Genomic DNA, 25,397 nt, shown 5'->3' on the forward strand with positions numbered 1-25,397 from the left:
CACCTCACTTCTGTCAACTATAAAATGGGAACTATATAGGTTAAAACTGAACTAACTCTTAGGGTCATTTTTATGATGAAATGAACTAATTCACTTAAATACTTAAAGTGCAGCCTTGACTTATCTTGGCCACTCAAATGCTAGTTGTTATTCATTACAATAATGGATTTCATTTTATTTTACTGAGAAAAGGTATTATTTATGCCAAAATCCATATAACTCTCTTTTAGAGGGAGCTTTGGAATGAGGAACTAATAGTTCTACATTCTAACAGCTCAGTTTTGAGGACTAATGAACTAATAAATTTGAAAGACTGTTTCTATTTGTTTTGGTGAATTATTTTGAAAAGATAGTACACCTCTTGCTGAGATTGCTATTGAAGCTGAAAACATAAACTTGAACTAAGACTATTTTCAGTCTTTGTGAGGAGAAATGCAAATTGTGTTTCTTAGTCAAATTTGTTTCCATTCAGATAACAGCATGCACTGAGCTTTTAATTTTATTTGGAATGCTATTTCAGGTCCTTTGGAAAGTAGCACAGAACTAGACATTGATATTCCTATCATACCATACTCCAAGCTCTGACTCCAAAGGATGTTTATGACCTGGATGTATATTGCTTCCATGTTGGATGGGCATGAAGAAATCTGTGGTAATCAGCCCATATGCCACATCCAGGGACAGAACACTTAAAAACAGCCTATCACAAATTCTCTTCAAAACAATGTATTTTAAATATCTTCTATGCATAAGAACTATGACAAAGCAGACCTATTAATATATAATTGATAACACACATTTTTATTGCTAGGCTTAAAGGTAATTGCTTTTGAATTTATTCTTCCACTGTGAATCTTCTGGAATCCAAGTATTTGTATGTAATATGGGATTAGTGATGATCAATGCAAGTTTATGGGTTAAAAATATTCTTAGGATAATACCAAAGAAGAAATCTTTACTGTTTATCACAAAATACGGAATGAATAAATATTTGGTGAATAAAAGTGGTTTGAAATATAAACAAACACCAAATTTTGCTGGTGTTCCTCATTATGATGTTTAGGAGGAAAAAAGATAACTTTTTCTTTCTTTTTCTTTTCTAAGTGGATCTGTATTTCAACTCTATTTTACATATACTGACTTTTCTTAATTCTGACATCTTTCAATATTTTGCTACAAAGAATCATGGCAATTACGATTTTGATTTTTTTTTTAATTTTTATTTATTTATGATAGTCACACAGAGAGAGAGAGAGAGAGAGAGAGAGAGAGGCAGAGACACAGGCAGAGGGAGAAGCAGGCTCCATGCACCGGAAGCCTGATGTGGGATTCGATCCCAGGTCTCCAGGATCGCGCCCTGGGCCAAAGGCAGGCGCTAAACCGCTGCGCCACCCAGGGATCCCTACGATTTTGATTTTACAGAAAGAAGCTTGTGAGGGGCACCTGGCTGGCTCAGTCAGTATAGCATATGACTCTTGGTATCTGGGTTGAGAGTTTGATCTCCATGTTGGGTGTAGAGATTACTTAAAAATAAAATCTTAAATAAAAACAAGATCATAATATTTTATTTATTGTGTTCTTTGGCTGTTCTTCTTATGATATAATCATGACTGTAAAATGAATTGTCATACAAGAGAAAATATTTTACATTTTTGAATCTTCAACAGGCATTTTATATATTTTAAAATTCAAATTACATATTCTTGTATAACTCAAATCACCAACTAATATACTGAGAAAAGAGGTGAAGAATGTAGCTCTTGATTGAATTAAATATAAATTACTTTTTGATGATCAGTCTCTCTCTGTGTATCTCTATCTCTATCTCTATCTCTATCTCTATCTATCTCTATCTATCTATCTATCTATCTATATATATATATATATATATATATCTTGTATGGACACATCCTTCATGACTTTTTGGCTAGTTTTTATACTTAGCTACGTAGATATAATGCTCCTTCACAATGTTCATTGCTAATGGAGAGACATGGTTCTCTGAGCAACCATCATGTTACATTTGAGAAATTGTGTACACCATATCAGTTTCTTTTACCTAGCCTACCCCATTCCTTTTTCTCTCCTCCTCCTCCTCCTCATTCCTTCTTCTCTCTCTTCTCCCCACTCCATTCTGATTCACAATGCATATTCACATATTAATGAGTTTGAAAACTCCTGGAATTTGTAGAAATTATTTTTGTTTAAAGCATTATCACATTTTCAGTGAATAGGTGTTATGTTTTTTGTATAAATTAGAGATTTTGTGTTTATACATTTTCTCCTTATTCCATGATTTATAGATTTTGTATCTATACATATTCTCCTAATCCATGATTTACTTAGAGTTTAATACCTGGAACAGATAATATAACCATATTTACAACTTCTAATCTGAAGTTCTTGTCTAATAGAACAACTTTGTAAGAGAGATTAGCTATATTTCCAGCTTCTGTCAGGGCTGGTTATTATTATCTGTCCTTATGAGAATGCTAAAGACATTATAGGCAACAATGTTAATACTTATAGCAATGTTTCATATTTTTATTGTATATTATGGTTCTTGAAGTACATTTGAATATATGATCTCATTTGTCCTCTGAACAGTCATATAACATTAGGATTCCCACTTTGTAGACCATACACTCAAATTCGAGGAGAAAGTGGCATTAAAGGCACACGGCATGTGAGCACTCGTACTGGAACACAACACTTTCCAGTTTACAAGACATGTCTGCAAAAAGCATACTTGCCACTGAATCTGACAGATCCTCTCTTGCCGACTCCTTGCACTGCTAGAAAGGACTCTTTCCTTTTTTTTTTGAAAAAAATTTTTCAAATTTTTTAAATGCATTATTGGGATGATCAATCTATACATAACTAAAATTACGCTACATTTTTTTAAAGATTTTATTTATTTATTCATGAGAGAAACAGAGAGAGAGGCAGAGATATAAGCAGAGGGAGAAGAAGGTTCTCAGAGAGGATCCTGATGTGGGACTCGATCCCAGGACTCCAGGATCACGACCTGAGCCAAAGGCAGACGCTCAACCACTGAGCCACCCAGATGCCAGATTACACTAGATTTTTTTTTTTTACACTAGATTTTATAAAGTTGTTAAACTGGTGAAAGAAATGTTTCATTTGGAAAATTAAAAGTTGCTTTCTGCATTCTACTTTTGCTGGTCAATCCCTGCACCCTAAAAAATAAAACAAAAAAAATTGTTGTGAAGATTAAAATCATGATTACATTAAAAGTACCTGACATATAGAAGGCACTCAAATATTAGCTATTGATCTTCCTTTATGCCCTTTTTGTTGGGAGACCCCTTCACTAAACCTGATTAAGTATTAAACTCTAAACAAGTCTCATCACATTTTGATCTGGCACAATTGTCCTAAGGACAAAATAAAGTGGCATATATGATACAACAATGCCTGGGATGTAGTAGGGAACAAAGGATGAACAAAAATATGAAATAAAAAGATGTCAAAAATAAATCCTTCCAAGCAAATTTGCATTTCTGCAGTGGGATTAGGAGAAAAGATGGCTAAATCTAAGCTCATTGCATTTAAATTGTCAAATTATGTGGTTGGTGGAATCCATAATTCAAGAATTGCACAATTCCTTTGGGTCTAAGAACCTGTTTATTTATAAATTCATGTTTCAGTGGAAAATTTCAAACAGCTCCATAGCAGGATAGCAGAGTTTGTGAGCATATCAAAATTTGTGACAGAAACTTAAAGTGCCATTTGAAAGTCTTTCCAAGAAGATGATCCTTAGAAAAGCTGTGATAGATGCAATCAGTAATATTTCTTGAAGTACCTGCATTTTTGACATTTTTCCAATAGTTTTCTCAGAAAAACTTATGATTAGTCAATTTGTAAAGATTAAAGTTTCGCACAACTGAATTGGAAATTCCAGAAATGGAGGGCTAATAAAATTTTAATATTTTTCTCCTTTCTTTTCTTTCCTTCTCCTCTTCCTCCTTCTTCCATTTTATTAAGATTTTATCTTTTGTGAGAAGTTTTCGGTTCACAGCAAAACTGAGCAGAATGTACAGAGATTTCTTATATACTCTCTGCCCCCACACATACATTATCAACATTCCTCACCACAGTAGCACGTTTGTTAAAATTGACAAACCTACGTTGACACATATAATCATCCAAAGTCCATAGCTTACATTAGGATTCACTTTTGGTGCTGCATAGTCTGTGGATTTAGACAAATGTTTATTTTTTTATTTTATTATTTTTTTTATTTATGATACACAGAGAGAGAGAGAGAGAGAGAGAGAGGCAGAGACACAGGCAGAGGGAGAAGCAGGCTCCATGCACCGGGAGCCCGACGTGGGATTCGATCCTGGGTCTCCAGGATCACGCCCCGGGCCAAAGGCAGGTGCTAAACCACTGCGCCACCCAGGGATCCCTAGACAAATGTTTAATGACATGTATCCATCATTATGGTATCATGCAGAGTATTTTCACTGCCCTAGAAGTCCTCTGTGTTCTATCTATTCATCCTATCTCCCTGGAAACCCAAGGAAACCTTTGACTTTTTACTGTCTCCATAATTTTGTCTTTTTTACAATTTCGTATAGTTGGAATCATACACACATAGGCTTTTATGATAGGCTTCTTTCACCTAGTAATACACATTTAAGTTTCCTTCCATGATCATTTAATTTTAACACTGAATGATATTCCATTGTCTGAATGTACCATAGTTTATCCATTTGCCTACTGAAGGACATCTTAGTTGCTTCCAGGTTTTGGCAGTTATGAATAAAGCTGCTGTATATCCATATGCAAGTTTTTGGGTGGATGTGTTTCCAAGTGATTCTGTTTTAATATGTATATTCTTCCTCTGAAAGGAATGATAAGATACTTTGAAGAGTGATTCTTCTCACCTTATCATCTCAACTTGTATGAAATCAATAGTTGGTTACTTGGCATTGCTTTGGGAGAACAAACAGAGAGGACTTACTACATGGAATGGGGCAGATCTCATGCAGAAGGCAGAAATGGGGCCCAGGACAGAGAGGCTGGAAATTGAAAGGGAGATGGCATACAGATGAGCTTCTCTATGTCCTCATGAACCACAAATCAGGAGTGCTTCCTTTTCTTTCTCTTAGCATCATAACTTTGTTGAGTTCTGAAAACCCAGGCTATTATGTTAACACAACTTTATTTTTAATCTATTTAACTTGCTTTATTTTATTTGCCCATAGACAATTTTATTTCACTGCAAATTCCAAAATACTATGAAACAATTTGATATTATGTCCCTCCCATCTAATAAACTGTTTATGTTTGTCTTGTGATAGCCTGACAGCAACTACAACTACTTCCTTCTGGATCACTAGCTTTGGCAGAAAGGTGTGTACGAACTCTCCACATGAAGATAAAATAATCTAGAGAAAAGTTTCCTAGAGGCCAAGAAATAACAGCAAAGAGTTCTGCAAAGAGATCTAAAGTATTATGATAGTAGAACTACTTGTCATATTAGCATCAATGACCACAGTTTCTCTTTCCAAACTCAAGTACAAAGAGTGAGAAATATTGTGATTATAATGAAATATTAATTTTTATAGTATTCATGGCATTGTGTAGCTGAGGCCGTGGTCTTTTCCTTATCTTTACATCCTGTCTCCTGTCCAGTTCCACAGATCATTGACAGATCAGTAGATACGGAAACTGATGAGTTAATTTACATTAAGTGGTTAAACATTGTTCAAGTCTTAATGTGATATTTCTTCTAGTGGCAGTGTTGGGGAGGATAATTTTTTCTCTACTCTTTAAGGTTCTGGTTGGTCTAAGAGTTAAACTGACATGAAATAGATGAACAAGAGAAAATCAACGGTAATTACATATATATAGGGAATCCACATAAACAAGAGAGAGTCCAAAAGACAGGCAAAATGAGATATATATGTCTTTCTGGGTTAAGGAGAAGTGGGTAAGGGTCTGGGGCTATGGTGCAAAGGAAGGCAATTTACCGGAAGAATGGGAAGAGTATTTGTGTAGTAAATAAATGTTTGCTGAGCCATCCAGAAACAATAGGACATAGACAGGAATTTTAACAGACTTTGCTGAATTCCTCCCTTTCTACCTCACCTAGTTTGTATTATACTACAGCTATCTATAGTGATAGCTCCCTTCCTGAAACAGGTCCTCTATCTAAATTCTTTTAGACAGTTGTGGGAGAGGCAAAAAGAAACGCATCTTGATTCATCTGTTTCTTAAAAATAATTAGCTTAAAGTAATTCACATGTCAAAAAGTCATGTTTTGGGGTGGCAAACTTTTCTCCCCTACAGAAGCATAAGCTATCATGACTATTTTACCCCTGTTCCTGATTTTGTCTCTAAACTAAACCTAGAAAAATCTCTACAAACAATATTTGGTTTTGGAGGCAAGAAAAAGTAAATATATTGCCATGAATTACCATTCATGAACAAAATTGTGAGCGACAGATGAAGATAAATGATTTGCTACATCCATTTCTTTTAGGGAGATTATTCTCCATTTAATTCAGGTGCAGGAAATATATTTCCTTGGCAGATGGTGAATTGGAGATGGGTATTTATAGGATCAGTGTGCCCAGTCATATTGCCTCCGAAAATGCTCTGAAAGCTAGGCAGTTGAAGACTTCGCACTACTCTGGTCTTTCCAGAAACAGTGTTTTATGATTCCCACTATCTGGAGAGCAAAACATCTTTTAAAAAGCATCCTGAAGTAATCTTGCCCATGTTTGTTTGGGCTGGTCTTTAATTTCTGTGACTAAGCTAAATACTCATGCAGTGTGAGGCAACCATATCTAAGTCTCATCTCTCTCCTAGTTATTGAGAAGCTAAGAAGGAATAAGTGTGGATTGTAGGTAAGGGTTTTTTAATGTGTTAGGTAAATCTAACTGGATGCTCCTTGAAAGAAATATCAAGGTATGTTATCATAGTAATTCTCTCCATATAGTATTTAGGAAAATATAACAAACAATTAAGCAATTAATAAAATGTTTTTATAATAATGCCATTCTAAATGATTTCCAAAGAATACACTGTAATAAAGATGACGTCTTCAAGTTTTTAAATCGTGTTCCCATGGAGATAGGACTCTCAGCTTCTTGTAAAGGGCACATCACCAAAATAATATACGAAAATGAAGAATGACGTTATTAAAATAGAAAACCTAATCTAAGTATATTTGCTTCTTAAATTTAGCATATTCTGATTTATATATGCAATGTTAAGAGAACAAAAACCCATTTTGATTTTCTTAAGTATGCTTTTCTCCACATTTTCTTATCCTTCATCCCTGCCCACAGATGATGGAAATTCAGCAAGTGGTTGTCACTCTGATATGCTGTCTCATTATTTCCTTTCACTATTGTTACCCTGTGCTGGATGCATTATCTATAATATAGTAATTCTGCAAGGAAAGCATTGTTATTATCATTGTTATTTTGCCACAGAGAAAGTTGAAATTGAGAGAAGTTAACATATGCAAGTATTACGATTGGTAAATGGTAGAACCAAGTTTTGGACTTAGTTTTGTTGTTGTGTTGTTGTTATTGTTGTTGTTAATTTTAAAGCCTTGCTTCTTCCACACACTGAGATGTGATGCTTCCTCAGGCTCTCTTTCTGCACTGGAAACATAAAAAAGTGCTTAGTAAATGCTTATTATATAAATAAATAAACAAATTAAACTCTTTGTTTATAAAACATAAACACACTTTCCTTTTCTTCTCTAAGTTTACACCTGAGAAGAAATAGATTCTGGGCAGAGCACTTGTTGATTAGACCCATTTGTGTTCTGTGAAATATGTACATCTCTGTGCTCTGAAATGTAGACTGAACCAGGCTGAAGTTGTCCTCAAGACTCTTTCCCTCTTTGTAGAAATGGCCCTGCCTTCATGCCTGGTGCCATCCGCTTCCATTTTAACTGTTCGGTTTAATGGCTTCACATTAATTTTATTTTGTTTCTAACCTGTTATATAATATGAACTCACTGTGAGAGAATGTTCTGTTTCTAAACTGAAGTGAGGAGTTATGCTATTTCAACCATGTATTTAGTAAAAAGAGATGGTTCATTTAAAGTGTGAAAGTAACTAAATAGGGCCCTGAGGTAGCAGCCGTACCATCTCCTTTTTTCTCTACTCTATGCTGCTTAATTTTAGAGCTTCTTGACTCTTTCCTCTCACTCTGGGTATATTTTTTAATCACTAAAAATTTAAAAACTTTTAGATTTTCAAATTTTGTGGTCAACTTTGGCAGCATTTCTGTAAAGAATTGGAAAGGATCAGTGTCCTCTGTCTGGCTTTGGAAAACTTGACTCATAGGCTTTATCTTACTGTAGTATATGTTTTGGGGAAGGAGAGGAAAAGAGAAGACAGGGTATGCATTTGTTTAGATCACTTCCCTTACAAATCTGGTAATCAGTTAATAGTACATTTAATTATAAACAAGTTGAATCTTTTATTATTAAAATTATTAATGTATTAGAATCTTAAAGTAAGCTATAACTCGTTTTAAAAGATCTTATTCTGATGATAGATGTGTAAATTGGTGGAAACTTTTTGAAGGTTGATTTTGGAATCTCTATAAAAATATTTAAAAGAACATCTATTTGGACCACAGTTTTTATTTCCAAAATCATATCCTAAAGAAATAATTTGGAACATGTATACAATGTAACTAGAGCAATGCCCATGAAAACACAAAATCATGAACATCAAACTCATACAAAATAAACTTCAATTAATTGACCATAGAAAATTGGCTAGAAAATTAACCAATAGAAGAGAATGCTTTTTAGCCAACAAAAATTATGTTCTATCTATCTATCTATCTATCTATCTATCTATCTATCTATCTATCATCTATCTATCATCTATCTATCATCTAAGTTGTTTACATGGAAAGATGCTTACAATATATTATTAAAAGGGGGTTAAAATAGAATATTCAGTATGATCTTATACAACCACAAGTATATGTGGTAAAGGTATGAAAGAATCTACAACAAGGTGTTAAAAATATAATATATCTGGAACTATGGGTTTTTTTTTTCTCATTAATCTATCCTTTCCACTTTTATTTCAAAGAACACATATGGCTTTTGTGCTAAGGAAGGACTTTTTTTTCTTGGTAATTCTGTCCTCACAGCTAACAAATAGTCAAATTGGTCTAAATTTCCAATTAGTTTTCTGCAAATCAGAGTGGATATATTTGATATTCATTGATACCATAATATAGATCTAGAATTTGTAAAATTAAACCCTAGAACAGAGAAAACTGATAAATGACTTTACATCTTTTCTGCCCAACAACTGAATTAGGTTGTGATTGCATATCGGTTTCACTGGTCTCAAATCTCTCTACTGAAAATGTATTTGATTTATATTAAATAGGTGAGTTTCCATAACGATCCAAGAGAACATTTGTTCATATTCTACCAAATACTAACATTTACATATTCATATTTCCTTTGGTCAATAGGCCAATCAAATAATCATATGGAAAGGGCTGAGAAATATGTCAATCATCTTGCTAATGAAAGGCAGTCTATTGTGCTAGTGTGTGACCTAAAGGCAATGCAACATTTATATGAGTAAGCATCAGCATTGTTGTATTTTCCTAGTGTAAGATGGCGGACTTTCCTGCGTTTTTACTAAAATATGCACAGATTAATGGCAAGACATATATAATGTCAAAATAAAAATAATACCTCGGGAAGTGCAGAATCAGGAAGTGCACATTCAGCACTTAGGCCTGTTCATCAAATGGATATTCACCAGAAATGATTTTAATAAATGATGGAGTGATTTGAAGAGGTCTTCCCTACCTTGGGAAATAATAAGAAATTCAGTAACTTTGGGCTGTGAGGAATGGATCAATATGTTTTCAAGATAGATAGATCATAAGACCATTCCATAGCTTTCACTAATCAAAGATTTGTACTAGACTCCCCAGAAACTAGTGCATACCCAGCACATACACACCAATTAGATGACAATTGGTAATATGATTTTCTTATAATTTTTTCTTGGTGGTCATAAGAGTGTTGTCTCATAAAATGGAATTGGAGGGTTCTAAACTTCTAGAAAATTGATTTCTTTATTGTTGTGGTAATTTCCACATAAATTATGAGCACAGATGCAGTGAGATAGGATGACTCACTTGTGACTTGTAGTCTGGTCTCTTCTCTAACTTGATCCTAAGTGGGATCCAGTGTTCATTGTTTTATATCCTGATTCCCTGATTTCTTTTTTCTTCTTCTGCCCCAGTTTATTCTAACAGATAATGAGAGGTATTAAAAGTACAATAGGACATCATTACAGCTTTCTTGTTATTATATTAACTCAGGTACTTTACCTGGAGGATAACATCCTTGGAATATAAAAATAAGGAGTAAAAGATAAGTAACTTTCTGTCATTATTATGAAAAGAATCACAAAAATCATAGGCAATTTCCCGGGTCTTACCTCTTTAGAGTGTGACCTGCCTACTCTTTGGCATTTCACTGCAGCACAATTTGATTGATAGGAAGAGTTTGATTAACCCTGTTTGATAGATAAAGAAATAAAGTCACTGAGCCATTGAATGTCCCTACCTGTTGGATAACATTAGAGCAGTGTTGGGACTCACCTGTCACCATCCAACCATGATAGGTGCCTTATTATTCACTCACTACTAGTTCAGAAACATGCTCATAGCTTCACAGTTGACCTATCCTTATCTACGTCTTTTTTTTTCTTTATCTACATCTTATTTCTTACATCTATATTATATTATAAACACATTCATGGCTTTTCACATTTGCCTCCAAGTGAAACTTATTAATAATGCCTCAGAAGTACTTGAACACATACACTGACCCTATACATTGTAGCCAGTTTTGACGATCTTGGGACTCAGAGAGCGGGAAATCTGAGGTCATCTTTATTCATGAGAACCCTTCTTCCTTTCTTGTTTTTTGTTTCCTCTAAAACACATTGAAAAGGTTTTGCTAGCTGAAATAGCTGCACTGGGAATTATAGCTGAAAACACTTTAAGTATCCTAAGTTTTTTAGGAAATTAATTTCTATTTAACCTAATGGTACTTGTCCACTTCGCAGAAGTAAGATTTTGTGACTCATATTTCAGATCTTGGTATTTTCCAAGGCTTTTGATGGTTTATTTGGGCTGATTTCAGATATTAGAAGTCCTATAAATTGCAAAATTCAGTGTGGCTACTTTTGGTTTGTTTGTTTCTGCACTTAGGTAAAATAAGGGGGAAACCACCTTTTAGAAAAGGTGGAGAACTTCTATAAAATGTTTATAACTTGTGGTTAGTAAAACTGATTTTCTTTCAGAGTTCCATGACACAATTATAATGAATTGAAAATAGATGCCCTCACATGGTGAAGTTTTGAAACCTTTCTGTAAAGCTGAACTTATTCCCAATTAAAAAGTTACTACTAAAGTCTAATAATAAAATAATCTAATAATCTAATAATAAAAATCTACCATGTGCTTCACTGGCTGACCTGCGCTAAGCTTTGCCAGCACCCACTGCCAATGTAATTGATTAATCAGTTAGGTAGAGTCACCTTCTATTAACCTTCCTCAGCTGTCTTTCTGTCCCTATCTTTTTGTAATTGCATATAATACCTTTCTTTTTGAAAGTTCATGTTATGCCGCTTCACTTTTATGAAAGACCTACATTAATACCTGTTTTGGCTCACCAAAAGAAATCCAAAGAGGATTTTTGCTTTTACAAAATGGTAATTCCTTCTTCACTTTATAATGTTTCAGCTTATGAAAGGTTTCATGGGAACACTCTACTTCTGAATAGTGGGGAAAACCAGTATTTTATCCCTCCAATAGGATTTTTTTGATAAACTCTTTATTAGGAAATAAGTTCAGAGTTACCTAAAAGTTACAAAGATAGTACAGAGAATTCTGTGTGCACTTTCCTCTGCTTCCCTCATTGCATTTTCCCCAATTCTGTTGGCGGAATATGTCTCATTTTTTTCTAGAACCTCTCTTAGCACTAAGGACTTGTACCTTGTACTTACTCATTGGGTATCAGTAAGTTGAGGGCAGATGGACAATTGGAGAGGCATGTTTTAGCTAATTTATAATTTATACATAACAAGAGTGGCTGTAATTTTTACAAATATAATGCAAAAATCCAATAGAATTGCAATTTCAGGAACAGGCTACCATTTATCTTCTAGGTGATTATAATGGTGCAAAGGTTTAGTATGCAAAGGTTTTATCTAAAACTTTGAGAGAGATAAAAATTGATGCATTCCTTCAAATTGATTACAGTCATAGCAAGAATAATCTCTTAAGAAAGATTGACATTTGTCTCATATGCTATATTTGCATAATGCATTTTATTAGCTTTTAAGATAATAATTCACAACTTTTCAAGTTTGGTTAGTGATGAGAAGCTATGGCAAAGGTGTGCCACCTAATGACCTTTTCTAGCAGCTTTGGAATTCTTAGGTAGGAGTCATCTTTGTAAATATTGTCTTTACCCACATCACCTAGATAGAGCATGTATTGATGTGTACTGTCCTTCAAAAACCAATCAGAAAAAAACATGCACACAGCATATTGGAAAGATCGGGAGGCTGATAGTGTTCCTGCTATGTATAAAGAAAAAGATGATAAGAAAAAAATCTTGAAGTTTAGGCCACATTAAGATATTTTGTATGGTGTCGGCATTAAACAGAGAAAGCTCTGTGTGAGTTTAAAAGCTACTATTTGCATAGAGAATTCTGTAATTCAAAAGCAAAATCATCATTTCTTAAGCTTCTTTGCACCTGATTATGTATCTATGTGGAGATTTTTATAACAGAGTCCCAAAATGGATATAAGAACTAAAAAGAAGTCCTCTCTGTGGAAAATAGATTGTAAAGCAAAACATGCCCAATTTGCATTAAATTTTGGATTGCTTCCTTAGAATAAATCCCAGGAATAAATGAAATCAAATGTCCAAAAGCCAAAACATCATTCACTGCCTGATGTTCTAATGCAGTATCTTCTTTGGAAAGGAATTGATGCGTCCATATAAATGCTGGTTTCTCCAAAGGCAAATCAGCCAAGATTGTTACTGAGGGCTGAGACAACCTCAAGTCCTGAGTTAATGAGGTTAATCAATTCAGGGAGGGCCATGAATACAAATAGATACTTTGTCAAGGAGGGAGAACACTGCTAAAGTTGACAGGCCTTCAGATGGAAATTAGGGGATGCTTTGGCCAAAGGGTCACTGCTTCTGAAAGGAGATTCCAGGTCAAGCATCTGTAAATGCGAGGACTTAGTCTGTACATTGGCACACTTGACATATCCATATCTGATCTGATGGAACAATTATGTTTGACTCCTGTGTTGAATCACATAAACATAACAGTCTGAAGTGACTCATCTCTTTTCTCTCCCGAAGCATAACTAGACTCCTAGAAAATGTCTGGAATAGACCTAGTTCCTTTCCAAGTATAATCCCTTTCCCCTTGCTGAAGACACTGGATGCTTTATCTTCTAACTTGATAAGCAAATACATTTCACAGACACCTTTACTCAAATAATGCCAGAAGCAAGGCCTACAAATTCCCTGATGAAGTCTGAGACTCAGTGTGCTTGATTCAAGTTGGCACTATTCTGTCAGTTGGGTAACACACAGTGAACTCTCTAGGGAGAGAAACAACGAATCAAAGGAGACACTGGGACAACAAAAGCACCAGGCAGTGAGTTGAAAGGCTGAGCTCTGTTCTCCACTTGGTCACTAGTAGTGATGGTGACTTCAGTTTCTTTGTTGAGTGTAATGTATATTTTGGCTCTGCACATGTGCATTAGAAACATTTAACAAATCCACTGGTCTCAGCTAGCAGTTGACATTTTTGAAACAGAAGAAAGCTGGCACAAGAAAAGTCATGTCTTGTTCCTTCAAGTATTTCTTAGAAACTAGGGTGTTTTCTATGTTCTAATTGTTACTGTTTCCAGGTGTCCCTATTATCATATTAACACAAGAAAGCCAACTTTTGCAATGAAAAACAGCCACTTGGTTATGACATCTTTGATGTAACAAAGCTTACATTGTGGTCTGTGGTCTCAAACTATGAATGTTCTTAGCCTATCATTGTATTTCCATAGTCTCCCGTTATCCTTAGGACTGATCTCTACAATGAAATTTCTGGCCTTGGAATATCCATAATCCAACAGACAGGTTTCCAAATGACTCTTTGAGCTTAATGCTTACTACTTTTCCTGTCAAAGGCTTCCTTGATGAACATCCATGAAAGACAGAATTTCTTTCTTGGATTTTATCCTTCTTCTGGAATCAGGTATTACATTGAGGGTGAAGAGCCCCATTTGTAATCATAAAGACAACACATGGAAATTTTTCAGTGTGTCCTTATCCCTGGAATTTCTCTTATATGTTCTTAAATGATCAAAACAGTGTTTTGGCCATCATTCCTTTTAACTGTTTTCAACTTATTTTTTAATTGTCTTGATTCTGCTACTATATGTAAATAAGCAGCCTTAAGTACTGATGATCTTTCTTCTTGGTTCTCATAAGTACACTTTTTGCTGGTTTTTCTCTTTGTTTCCTGATTCAATTTTAATCCCATCCCCAAATGATGGCTCTCTACCTAAATTCCAGCCTTGAATATGTGTTCTAGTCTCTTGGCCCTCTAAGAATTCCTTGGCTTTTGCTATTCTCTGCACATTGGTGACCTACCAGCAGCCTTCATCTTCAGCCCTAGCTACACACGCTCATAGTTTCAGTTGAGTATGACACTTCCACTGAAATATTCTGGCGCAGTCAGATTATAAGGATACATAATGGAACACTGTGCTCCTCTGAGGTCAGAGGTGTATGTGGCTAAGCTGATGGTCAGAATAAGCATTTGCATTTTGTATTCAGAAATATGGAAAGCACTTATCAGGGGATTCAGGGATAAAAATCTGGGGAGATATCAGTGTCAAGGAAAAAGGGAGAAAGCCAAGAACAAAGGATCAGAAAAGGCTCAGAATATTTACTTGCAGAAATACTTACTTGCCATCCAACTGTTATTTCCTCTCTCATAGTTATAAAAATAACACACACTTTTGAAGAGCATATGGAAATCATAGCAAACTAAAAATTTACCTGCAGTATGAACACCTAGAGTTAATGGTTGTTAGTATTTTGGTATATAACCTCCCATACTCTCTCTTTTATATTTACAAATATTTACAGCATAGCATAACCACCTATTGTAACCTGATTTTTAAACAAGATATCATTAACATCTTCACATGCTGTGAAATAGTCTAGAATATAATTTTTTATGGGTCAACTGGTTTAGCATATATGTTTTACATAATTTATTTAGCAAATTCCTTATTGTTGGAAGTCTAAGTCATTTAAGAGTGACTTTTATTAAATCCAAGGACCATTTGAGTGACCCCCTTTGAGTTGGTCTTTAATGGCTAACGTGGAGAGGGAGTGTGATCCACTGAAAAGACACAGATATGGGCTTCCAGGCCTAGCACTTTACTTATCATTTATATTATTTTGGATAAGTTACTGCACATCTCTGGGCTGGTTTTCTTCATCTATAAAGTTAGAGTCTTGGGTTAGTTTACTTGTTAGGTGCTTTCAGGTCTGGCACTTTAAAATTCTATGTGACTGAGGATAATGCATGAGGAAGAATTGGCTATGTAGTTTGGAATTCTGATGGAAGCCCAGAGATATGGAACTTGGGGCAAAGATCCTGGAATGAGAAGAAAGATTGTCCCACTTACCAAGCACCACCCATTAACGAATTCTGTTGTTCTCCCAACTCCTTTGGCAGGCAGGTGCTTCCTCTAAGAAGAGCCACTTTATTTATTTATTATTTTTTTAATTTTTTAATTTTAATTTAATTTTTTATTGGAGTTCAATTTGCCAACATATAGCATAACACCCAGTGCACATCCCATCAAGTGCCCCCTCAGGGCCCATCACCCAGTCACCCCCACCCCCCGCCCACCTCCCCTGCTACCACCCCTAGTTCGTTTCCCAGAGTTAGGAGTCTCTCATGTTCTGTCTCCCTTTCTGATATTTCCCACTCATTTTTTCTCCTTTCCCCTTTATTCCCTTTCGCTATTTTTTATATTCCCCAAATGAATGAGACCATATAATGTTTGTCCTTCTCTGATTGACTTATTTCACTCAGCATAATACCCTCCAGTTCCATCCATTTCGAAGCAAATGGTGTGTATTTGTCATTTCTAATGGCTGAGGAATATTCCATTGTATACATAGACCACATCTTCTTCATCCATTCATCTTTCGATGGACACCGAGGCTCCTTCCACAGTTTGGCTATTGTGGACATTGCTGCTAGAAACATCGGGGTGCAGGTGTCCCGGCGTTTCACTGCATCTGTATCTTTGGGATAAATCTCCAGCAGGGCAAGTGCTGGGTCGTAGGGCAGGTCTATTTTTAACTCTTTGGGGAACCTCCACACAGTTTTCCAGAGTGGCTGCACCAGCTCACATTCCCACCAACAGTGCAAGAGGATTCCCCTTTCTCCACATCCTCTCCAACATTTGTTGTTTCCTGCCTTAATTTTCTCCATTCTCACTGGTGTGAGGTGGTATCTCATTGTGGTTTTGATTTGTATTTCCCTGATGGCCAGTGATGCGGAGCATTTTCTCATGTGCATGTTGGCCATGTCTATGTCTTCCTCTGTGAGATTTCTGTTCATGTCTTTTGCTCATTTCATGATTGGATTGTTTGTTTCTTTGCTGTTGAGTTTAATAAGTTCTTTATAGATCTTGGAAACTAGCCCTTTATCTGATACATCATTTGCAAATATCTTCTCCCATTCTGTAGGTTGTCTTTGAGTTTTGTTGACTGTTTCTTTTGCTGTGCAAAAGCTTCTTATCTTGATGAAGTCCCAATAGTTCAGTTTTGCTTTTGTTTCTCTTTCCTTCATGGATGTATCTTTCAAGAAGTTCCTGTGGCCGAGTTCAAAAAGGGTGTTGCCTGTGTTCTCCTCTAAGATTTTGATGGAATCTTGTCTCACATTTAGATCTTTCATCCATTTTGAATTTATCTTTGTGTATTGTGTAAGAGAATGGTCTAGTTTCATTCTTCTGCATGTGGATGTCCAATTTTCCCAGCACCATTTATTGAAGAGACTTTTTTCCAGTGGTTTATTCCTAGGTATCTTATGCTTTGGATGCAATTGTAAATGGGATTGACTCCTTAATTTCTCTTTCTTCAGTCTCATTGTTGGTGTATAGAAATGCCACTGACTTCTGAGCATTGATTTTGTACCCTGCCACACTGCCAAATTGCTTTATGAGTTCTAGCAATCTTGGGGGGAGTCTTTTGGGTTTTCTATGTATACTATCATGTCATCTGCAAAGAGGGAGAGTTTGACTTCTTCTTTGCCAATTTGAATGCCTTTTATTTCTTTTTGTTGTCTGATTGCTGAGGCTAGGACTTCCAGTACTATGTTGAATAGCAGTGGTAAGGGTGGACATCCCTGTCTTATTCCCAATCTTAGGGGAAAGGCTCCCAGTGTTTCCCCATTGAGAATGATATTTGCTGTGGGCTTTTCGTAGATGGCTTTTAAGACGCTGAGGAATGTTCCCTCTATCCCTACACTCTGAAGAGTTTTGATCAGGACAGATGCTGTATTTTGTCAAATGCTTTCTCTGCATCGATTGAGAGGATCATATGGTTCTTGTTTTTTCTCTTGCTGATATGATCAATCACATTGATTTACGAGTGTTGAACCAGCCTTGCATCCTGGGGATAAATCCCACTTGGTTATGGTGAATAATCTTCTTAATGTATTGTTGGATCCTATTGGCTAGTATCTTGTTGAGAATTTTTGCATCTGTGTTCATCAGGGATATTGGTCTATAATTCTCCTTTTTGGTGGGGTCTTTGTCTGGTTTTGGAATTAAGGTGATGCTGGCCTCATAGAATGAGTTTGGAAGTGTTCTGTCCCTTTCTATCTTTCCGAACAGCTTTAGTAGAATAGGTACGGTTTCTTCTTTAAACGTCTGATAGAATTCCCTTGGGAAGCCATCTGGGCCTGGACTTTCGTGTCTTGGGAGGTTTTTGATGACTTCTTCAATTGCCTCCCTGGTTATTGGCCTGTTCAGGTTTTCTATTTCTTCCTGTTCCAGTTTTGTTAAGTTGTGGTTTTCCAGAAATGTGTCCATTTCTTCTAGATTGCCTAATTTATTGGCATATACCTGCTCATAATATGTTTTTAAAATTGTTTGTATTTCGGGCAGCCCAGGTGGCTCCGCGGTTTAGTGCCACCGTCAGCCCAGGGTGTGATCTTGAAGACCCGAGATCAAGTCCCGCATCGGGCTCCTTGCATGGAGCCTGCTTCTCCCTCTATCTCTGCCTCTCTGTCTCTCTCTCTCCCTCTCTCCTCTCATGAATAAATAAAGTCTTTAAAAATTAAAAAAAAAATTGTTTTTATTTCCTTGGTGTTGGTGGTGATTTCTCCTTTCTCATTCATGATTTTATTAATTTGAGTCTTTTCTCTCTTCTTCTTAATAAGGCTGGCTAATGGTTTATCTATCTTATTAATTCTTTCAAAGAACCAACTCCTGGTTTTGTTGATCTGTTCCACAATTCTTCTGGTCTCTATTTCATTGAGTTCTGCTTGAATCTTTATTAACTCTCTTCTTCTGCTGGGTGTAGGATCTATTTGCTATTTTTTTCTCCAGCTCCTTTAGGTGCAAGGTTAGCTTTTGTATTCGAGTTCTTTCCAGTTTTTGGATGGCTGCTTGTATTGTGATGTATTTCCCCCTCAGGACTGCTTTTGCTGTATCCCAAAGATTTTGAACAGTTGTATCTTCATTCTCATTAGTTTCCATGAATCTTTTTAATTCTTCTCTAATTTCCTGGTTGACCCTTTCATCTTTTAGCAGGATGGTCCTTAACCTCCATGTGTTTGAAATCCTTCCAAACTTCTTCTTGTGATTTAGTTCTAATTTCAAAGCATTATGGTCTGGAAATATGCAGGGGAGGATCCCAATCTTTTGGTATCAGTTGAGACCTGATTTATGACCCAGTATGTGGTCTATTCTGGAGAAAGTTCCATGTGCACTTGAGAAGAATGTGTATTCAGTTGAGTTTGGATGTAAAGTTCTGTGAATATCTGTGAAACCTATCTGGTCCAGTGTATCATTTAAAGCTCTTGTTTCTTTGGAGATGTTGTGCTTAGAATACCTGTTGATTGTAGAAAGTGCTACATTCAAGTCACCAAGTATAAGTGTATTATTAACTAAGTATGTCTTAACTTTGGTTATTAATTGATTGATATACTTGGCAGCTCCCACCTTCAGGGCATAAACATTTATGATTGTTAGGTCCTCTTGTTGGATAGATCCTTTAAGTATGATATAGTGTCCCTCTTCATCTCTTACTACAGTCTTTGGGATAAACTTTAATTTATCTGATATGAAAATTGCTACCCCAGCTTTCTTTTGAGGACCGTTTGAATGAAAATGGTTCTCCGCCCTTTCATTTTCAGGCTGGAGGTGTCCTGAAGTCTAAAATGAGTCTCTTGTAGACAGCAAATAGATGGGTCTTGCTTTTTTATCCAGTCTGAAACCGTGCGCCTTTTGATGGGGTCATTAAGCCCATTCACCTTCAGAGTTATTATTGAAAGATATGAATTTAGTGTCATCATGATACCTGAATAGTCCCTGTTTTTGTGGATTGTTCCCTTGGACTTCCTCTTTCTTTTACAGAGTTCCCCTTAGTATTTCTTGGAGAACTGGTTTGGTGGTCACATATTCTTTCAGTTTCTGCCTATCTTGGAAGCTCTTTATCTCACCTTCTATTCTGAATGAGAGCCTTGCTGGATAAAGTATTCTTGGCTGCATGCTCTTCTCATTTAGGACCCTGAATATATCCTGCCAGCCCTTTCTGGCCTGCCAGGTCTCTATGGAGAGGTCTGCTGTTAATCTTGTATTTCTCCCCATAAAAGTTAGAGATTTCCTGTCTCTTGCTGCTTTAAGGATTTTCTCTTTATCTTTGGAATTTGCAAGCTTCACTATTAAATGTTGAGATGTTGAGCGGTTTTTACTGATTTTAAGGAGGGGATCTCTCTATTTCCTGGATCTGAATGCCTGTTTCTCTTCCCTGAGTAGGAAAGTTTTCAGCTATGATTTGTTCAAATGCATATTCCGGACCTCTGGAACCCCAATTAAACATAGATTTTTCTTTCTGAGGCTGTCATTTATTTACCTTAACCTATCCTCATGATCTTTTAATTGTTTTTCTCTTTTTTCCTCAGTTTCCCTCTTTGCCATCAACTTATCTTCTGTGTCACTCACTAGTTCTTCTTCTTCATTAACCCTGGTCGTTAGGACTTCTAGTTTGGTTTGCATCTCATTTAATTGATTTTTAATTTCTGCCATATTAGATCTGAATTCTGCAGTCATGAAGTCTATTGAGTCCTTTATGCTTTTTTCTAGAGCCACCAGTAGCTTTATAATTGTGCTTCTGAATTGGCTTTCTGACATTGAATTGTAATCCAAATTTTGTAACTCTGTGGGAGAGAGGACTGTTTCTGATTCTTTCTTTTGAGGTGAGTTTTTCCTTCTAGTCATTTTGCTCAGTGCAGAGTGGCCAAAAACAAGTTCTATTGTGAAAATGAGAAAAAGAGAGAAGAGAAAAAAGAAAAGACAAAAAAAAAGGAAGAAAAAAAAAGAAGAAAAAAAGGGGGGGGGGGACAAACAGAGAACAAAAAACAAGGGGGAGTATCCTCTGATTCTATGTACTGTAAATCCCTCGACTTCCCCTGGAACTTTCCAGTGCTGCTTGGTCAGTAACTTGCTTTTCCCTGTCCTTCTAGCTGGTCTTCTGGGGGAGGGGCCTGCTGTGCTGATTATCAGGTGTGTGCACCTGGGGAAGCTGCCCAGCCCCTTGCCAGGTGCACTGCTCAGTGAAAGTTGTTTATCCTCTTTATCCTGTGAGGCCACTGTGAGGCTCAGTGGGGGTTGTTTATCCTGTGAGGCCCCACGAGGAACAACCACAGTGGCAGCGGCCAGCTCCCCAGCCCTGGAGTCAGCTCCCGCAGTAACTCCCACAGCTCCCAGTCCGCAAAGGCCTGGATGCTCCGGGGGCGGGGCCAGGGATCTGCACAGCTCGGGGCGCCGGGAGGCAGGAGCGGCCTTGCTGTCCTGTGCGCTCCCGGCCTCCACCTGTCCCGGGGGGAGGCCGGATCCTGGGCTGTGTCCCCGGCGCCCTGGGCTCTGGGGCCTGCGCTGCTGGATTTGCGCTCCCAGGGCCGCGCAGCCCCCTCCGGCGGAGCCTCCGCCCGAGCCGCCTCCCAGCTGCTCCCAGGCCCCGCGGGACGCGCTGCAGCCCTTTAGGGAGCTCAGCCGCGGGGTGTGGCCACTCTCCCCGGGGGGCAGGTGTCTGTTAGTGTCCCAGGGAGCCTGAGGGCATCCCCGCCCCTCCTGGGATCCTGCTCCAACTCCCTGTGGGCGCCTTTCTGTCCGGGAAGATTGGTGCAGCTCCTGCTTCTCCCCACAAGGCTCTCCTGTCCTGGGGGCGCTTGCCCGGGCCTTAGCCTGGCTCCTCGCGGGGTCCCTCCCCCTTGGATGCCTTTTATTTCTTTTATGCCTTTTATTTTTTTTCCCCTCGTCTTCCTACCTTGATAGAAGCACGAACTCTTCTCACTGTAGCATTCCAGCTGTTCTCTCTTTAAATCTCAGGCCGAATTCGTAGGTTTTCAGGATGATTTGAAAGTTATCTAGGTATTTTGTTAGGGACAGGTGACTTGGGGACTCTACTCTTCTGCCATCTTGTCCCCTCCTCCCCACTTTATTTTTTTAAAGATTTTATTTATTTATTCATGAGAGACACACATACAGAGGCAGAGACAGAGGCAGAGGGAGAAGCAGGCTTCCCACAGGAGCCCAATGTGGGACTCGATCCTGGATCCTGGGATCACGCCCTGAGCCAAAGGCAGATGCTCAACCGCTGAGCCACCCAGGCATCCTGAAGAGCCACTTTAAAATTAGTTTGGTGATTTTACAGAATCTGTGTGTCAAGAGGAGAATGGAATAAAGGAGGTGCAGGGGTACCTGGGTAGCTCAGCCCATTGAGCATCTGCCTTTGGCTCAAGTGATGATCCTGGGGTCTTGGGATTGAGCCTCATGTCAGGCTCCCTGCTCGATGAGGAGTCTCCTGCTCCCCCCCCCCCCCCGCTGCTCCTCTTCCTTGTGCTCTCTCTCTTTCTCTCTGTGTATGTCAAATAAATAAATAAAATCTTTGAAAAAAAAAGAAGGTGTAAAAAGTAAAACTAGTTTATGTTAGATGATACTGTGGGTGACCTGCTTACCACACTATGGCTCTTTGGCCTCTAAATGATGCCCTTCACATTGATAGATTCTCTTCATTTTCTTTGAAATGTATCTAGAAACTCCACAAACCATATATTGATTTGTATTAGTATTTCTTATCACTTATAAACCCATGTTGCCTGTGATGAAGATTTAAAAGCTTATACCTTGCTATTGCGACCACTGAGTAATGTATAGAATTCTTGTACACCTAAAACTAATATAACATTGTATGCTAATTACACTTCAATAAAACATAGGTTTTGATTTTTAAAAATCTTACATTCTCCTTTTATAAAATCTCATATTGTAAATACCGCAGCTGTTTCAATAGCAAATTTGAGGTTTCCTCATAAGTTACTTTCTAAATGATGCCCTCTCCATTTCAATTCCTTGTGCTCAAATATTCTGAGAGGCATAGTTGAAATCTCATACTTAGGATAGCAAGATTAAATTTTTGCCTTATATATATTTCGGGAAAAAAAGAAATGAATGCTTACTAAGCAGGGTGTTTAGCTAGCCATAGATCTAGGGGATTCATGCTGTCAACACAGGTAATTCTGTGGTATAGGTATCATTGTCCTCATTAACCCTTAAGGAAACAAGGGTGGAAGAGAGGTCCAAGGCCATACAGCAGAGCTGGGATGTAAACTGTGTTTTGTTTAAATTCAAAGTTCTTTCTGTTGCACTATGATTATATGCATACACCAGTGGAAAGCTGCAACTTGTGCACACATCTGAAGATTTGCAGGGTGTGAGAATAGAAGAGAAGACTTTCTGAATGTCTTGCATAGCAACTGTAAATGAATTCCAGAAATCCTTCAGATTGATCAAATAAAAACCAGCCATACACAACAAATTAATTTTTATAATCCAATTTTCATTTTGTACAATTTCCTTACATATTTAGGATGATCGTACCCCTGCCATAGTCCTGTTTGATAGCTGTGAACCCAGTGAAATTAATAGCACCCATTCTCTTCAAAGTACCCTGGTTTGTGCAATAAATAATGTGATTTTTCTATTGTATTGGTCTCTATTTTCTATTGTATTGGTCTTTATTTATTAAAATCTGTATGGTCTTAGATCAGAAATCAACAAGGGTTCAAGAGATGACATTAATTCTCAACGCATAATTGCACGAAGACATCTAATAGGCTTTGATGTTGTCCTCATCTTGATAGTAACTGGAAGTCATACGAGGCCTTCTCCTTCTAACAATGACTTTCATTGTTTATTACATCCTCAATGCTCTTTAATATGAATTTAGTTCTTTTGAGAAGTATAATGCAACCAAATGAAATGGAGTGTAACATTTTAATCCAATTAGGAAAGCAAAAAGGCTTTCGAGGTATTTTTAAAGTAGGTTAGAAAGCTTCAAGCATTGCAAACAGATAAGCAGTGATCTCTTCTCCTGGGGACCCACTCTTCCATTACCAGGACACAGAAACATCTCGACTCCTTGGTTTTTGTAGACTTCTCTCATGCTTCTACTGAAATTATGTTATAGTTGGTAATACAGTCATTTTTAAAGTGTGGACCCTTGGCCAGCAAAATCTACATCACCCAGGAGCTTGTTGGACCCAGCCCAGACTCACTGAATCATAATCTCTAGGACTGAGGCCAATGATTTGCTTCAACAAGTGATTTTGAAGCATGCTCAGGTCTGAGAACCCCTGCTATAATGCCAGGCAACTGTCAAATCAGGAGTCTCTTGGAGTAAACTAGTAGTATAGCGTGTGTAAAATAATTTTATCTAAATTGAGTAAATAAAAATAAACATAGTTGCCTTATGATATGTGCAGTTGATCGAGAATTGCACATGTGGTAATTAATCATCTTGAGAACTCTTGATACTAGGATGTCTGATAGCTCCAACGTCAAAATAAAAGCAACGTTCATTCAATTAATTTTTATGCAGAACCTCCTGCATAATGGGTACCATTCTAGAAGCTGAAGATGTAGTAGTTGTAGACCAAACCCAGAGCCCTACTCTCATGGAACATTTTTTTGTTTTTTTCCTACCAGGAGACAACAGACACAGATCAAATGCATCCATGTTGAGTAGTCTATAGTGTCAAGATCAGTGTTGAGGGGTACTATGAAGCACTGTGTAGTTGAGTCACAGGATGCAGAGTACCATGGGTGGGGGGACCACTGCTAATTCAGCTGGCTGCAGAAGGCCCTGATAGAAGGCATTTAAATGGAGTAAGGAGAGAGCTAGGTGTTCCTGCTGGTGTCCCAGACAGAGGGCATTGCAGAGGCAAATCCCTAGAGGCAGGAATGTGTGAGACGTCAGAATCTTCCTGCATTGTTTTATAGTTAGGATGCTGGTGGGTTCTGTCAGTCTGTGTTTGGGAGGTGGAAAAAATTGTCCCATGCAATAGTAATTTTGTAGACCAGCTTCGCTTTTTGTCACTCATAACTTTGGAAGTAAGAACAAAAGACACCTAAGAGAAGACAGCCTAGAGCATCAGGAGTGCCTTTTATTTATTGACCACTGATCCCTAAGTTACATACAAACTAGATTTGGAGGTGATGGTTGCAGTATGAATTCATAAAGCTCAGTTCTTTGTTCTCAGATCTCTGCTCCATTTCAGCACAAGATTTCAACCACTCCAAACCCTGAGTTGTCTTTAATCTGACATCTTTTCTTTTTCCCTTTCCCTCTAGTCTGACCTGAGTTCATCAGTTGTATCTTCTGGATGTTTCTATGACTACGTCTTCCCTTTTCTCTCTCATCATTTTCACCAGGGTTGTTCAAACAGTCCCCTAACTAATGTCCCTGCTTCCAGCCTACTCTAGTTCATCACCTAGTTCATTACCTACTGGAGTTAGAATCCAAAAATATGGGTGTTAGTCACAACCCTCCTCAGAAAGTTTCTCCATTGACACAATACTCCGGTCCAATCTCTTCACTCCCAAAGTCAAGACTTCCTATAATTGGCCTCAAACTAATTTTCACTCTCATTTCTTACCTGTCCTACAATTTATACCAGTTAAAAGTCCAAATAAGCCATCCTTTTCTTATACAGTTTTCAATA

At 37.4% G+C, this 25,397-nt stretch overlaps 1 protein-coding gene across 9 annotated transcripts in view; it reads left to right on the forward strand.

Moving 5' to 3' along the window:
* Positions 1–25,397, forward strand: part of FGF14 (fibroblast growth factor 14) — a 614,603-nt gene that overhangs the window by 341,763 nt on the left and 247,443 nt on the right. The window lies entirely within an intron of this gene.

This window comes from Canis aureus, chromosome 17 (genome assembly GCF_053574225.1).
Source record: "Canis aureus isolate CA01 chromosome 17, VMU_Caureus_v.1.0, whole genome shotgun sequence".
NCBI lineage: Eukaryota > Metazoa > Chordata > Mammalia > Carnivora > Canidae > Canis > Canis aureus.